Source organism: Otolemur garnettii, unplaced genomic scaffold (assembly GCF_000181295.1).
Source record: "Otolemur garnettii isolate 467f Iridium unplaced genomic scaffold, OtoGar3 scaffold00151, whole genome shotgun sequence".
In the NCBI taxonomy this organism is placed as follows: Eukaryota; Metazoa; Chordata; class Mammalia; order Primates; family Galagidae; genus Otolemur; species Otolemur garnettii.
In genome coordinates, this window is record NW_003852546.1 from 1,969,536 (window position 1) to 1,972,927 (window position 3,392).

Sequence of the window (3,392 nt, forward strand, 5' to 3'; positions counted from 1 at the left end):
CTCCATGTAGGAAAGAGGGAGGCAGAAGCAGGCCTCCCGCTTGAGAGAAGAAAGGAAGAGGGAGGAAGGAAAGGGAGGAAGAGAGATGGAGGGAAGTATGTGGCCATGCCATGTTCTCAGTTCCCCTGACCCCATCCTGGGAGGTGGGAGAGGTACTCCCCACTTTGTAGAACAGCCTTGAGGTTCAGAGAGGCCAAAGTAGTGGTGCATACTCCCAGCTGGTAGGTGAATTAATGTCTTGAAACGCTGCCCTCCACATGCCACACCTTGTCTAAGTGCCCCTGCCCTGGAGTCCTAGCCCACCTTGTGAAAGGGGGCCTCATGGGCTGCTGTGCTAGGGAGGGGAAAGGCAGAAGAAAGGGCACTTCTCGCAAGACCACAGCCTCCTGCTCTGCAGGCCTGGCAGATGGTAAAGCACACTCCTTTTCTCTTGGTCAGTTCTGTGGATTTGTCAGAGATGCCCTTTACTTGGGACACTTCTCCCATGGTTCTCATCCTTCTCACCTTCCCTCCGTCCCAAGGAATGTGGCATTCACTGCACAATTGTGCTGGGGTCTGTCCCTGTGTCCCTCATGTCTCTCTTGCCTGACACTGTTGGGAAGGCTTGGGAGTCTTACCCAGGGCTGCCTGCACCATTAGGCCAAGGGTGAGGCTCACGCAGAGAGTCCACTTCATCCTCTGTCCAGCTCCAGCCACAGGTAGGAGTGATGTTAACACTGCAGGTGCCAGATTGTAGCTGTGCCTGCGGTGTGTGAGCACCAGGCAGTCCCACTTTTATGTTGTCTTAATCCCCGCCAACAGGTACTAGGGCAGGAGGAGTTGTAACTAGCTTCTGATCAGCCCACGGCCTTGTCTCTGCCTTTGGCAACAGGTCATGCTAAATAGTCTGGGCTCTACAGACAGACTGAGCAGCCTGCAATCCCTCCCCAGCTTGGTCCTCGCTGCAAGGCTTAAAGTCAAGGTTGTATGAGTCAAGCTCTGAGCACAAAGTAGGTGCCTAGAGTGAAGTAGAACAGGGGATCACTTGACCCCTCAGCCAAGGTTTCCCCTCTGTGGATTTAAGGACCCTGGGCCTCTCTTTTCTCCTCTGCCTTTCTAGCTTCTCCCCTGTCCTTCCTTGGATATCCTCACGGAATTGGCCAGGACAACCATGGAGAGCAGGCTATATGCTGGGCATGTAAAGCCAACATGGCTACTGCTTCACTGGTCCACAGTCCCATGGGGAGCCAGATCTAGAAGCAACCATGTAGGAGCCCAGGGCCAAGTGGTGGTTTTCCTGGAAAAGGTCTAATCTATTTTTTTTTTTTTTTGAGACAGAGTCTCACTCTAAGGCCCTGGGTAAAGTGCGGTGGCATCATGGCTCACAGCAACCTCCAACTCTTAGGCTCAAGCGATCCTCCAGCCTCAACCTCCTGAGTAGCTGGGATTACAGGTGGCCACCATGACACCCAGCTTGTTTTTCTATTTTTAGTGGAGAGGGGGTCTCACTCTTGCTCAGGCTGGTCTCCAACTCCTGAACTCAAGCAATCCACCCACTTCGGTCTCCCAGAGTGCTAGAACTAGGTGTGAGTCATCAGTCCCAGGCCAAAAAGGTCTAATCTTCTAAGTAAAGGATGAGGAGGATTGGTGAGGGAAAGCAAAACCCCGCTTGAAATTGGGAGTCATAGGAACAAATGTCGGCACAGAGAAAAGGAACGTAGTTCCATCTTTAATAAAAGGTAAGACTGTTCCCCACCCTGTCTCCCACCACAGTCTAGGGTCTTGGCCCACCTTTGCAAAAAGGGGGCCTCATGGGCTTCTGTACTGGAGAGGGGAAAGACAGAGGAAACAGGGTACTTCTCACGACACCACCATCTGCAGGCCTGGCAGATGGTCAAAGCACACTCCTTCTCTCACGGTCAATTCTGTAAGGTTATCAGAGATGCCCTTTACTTGGCACACTTCTCTCATAGTTTCCATCCGTGAGCCATCCTCAGTCTCAAGGAAGGTGGCATTCACTGTCCGGTTACGCTGCCTGGATTCTACTCCCCTCTAAGCAAGACCTGAGATGGGCCCAAGAGCCCTTGCCACTCTTCCTATGGGGTCTACGTGGGCAACCCTCAACCCTCCAAAATGCCTTTCCCTGCCCCAGCAGAGGTATGACCCATTCCTACCGTGGTAAGTGGGGTCAGGGTCTGGTTGGCTAGGCCACCCATGGTGAACAGAACCACTGCCCTTTCTCCATGGTCTCATGAAAAAGATACCCACAGGCTTGAGGGGAAAGCAGCGGGGTGAGAATTCATAGCAAGGCAATAGCTCTCTCCAAGGAATATCCCAGCCCCAACTCCTTGCTAGCATTACATTCTAACTCCTTTTTAAACTTTGAATGACTGAGGGGCCCAGGGATTGTGGAAATGGTTCTCAGATCATTTTCTAGAAAATTCTTATGTGTTGAAATGGGTTGCAGACTTTAAGCATCCTGAGGTCCAGGATGACACGTCAGTGTCCCCTTCTGGTTACACCCTCGCTGTTGGCAGAGTAGGTGTCTTTGTCCTCTAAATGGCAGGTGTGTGAATGATGCAGCCTTTCCGAAAGCCATTGAACAACATGGAGCAAGAGTCTTAAAATTGCCTGCATCCTTTGACCAAGAAATTTGGTCTGGGAGACTGTCCAAAACACACTGAAAAAATTGTTTATATGATGAGTGTCCTACAGCCTTGTTGACAACAGCCTCACTCCAACACAATGGAGGGGATGGGTGAAGACAGGTGTTGCCTCTGTAGAATACATGTGTAATATGTGCTACAGAGTTGGCAGCAGCACATTTCACGTGATTCCACAGCAGCAGGCAGCTTAGTGTGGCAGTTCTGAGCCAGACTGTCTGGTTTGTATCCCAGCACTGTCTCTTAATAGCTATGTTACTTTGCTAAGTCATTTAACCTCTTTGAACCTCAGAGAGGTTCTCCATCTATAAAATTAGCATAGTAATAGTACTTACCTGGAGCATGTTTGCACATTAGTGAGCTCAGCGCCCTCACTGACCATGTGATACCCTGCACCATCTTGGGACCCTGCTAGTCCTCACTAGGAAGAAGTCCCTCACCTGAGGTAGTACTTTGATCTTGGACTTCTCAGCCTCCATACATAACTTCCTGACAACCCAACATCCATCACTAACAGCTGACTCTTGAATCAGACCATTTGCAGACCCATGATTTCAACCCCCATGGAACTTGACCTGCATTCTACAACCTGCTATAAAAGCTCTTACTCTTATTTAGTCAGGGAGACAGATTGGAGAATTAGCTTCTGCCTGTCAGCTGATGTCAATCACAGCAAAACCCTTTATTCCCTGGCAATACTCATTGTTATTAATTGGCTTTCTGTGGGGTGAGCAACTAAACCAAAGCCAA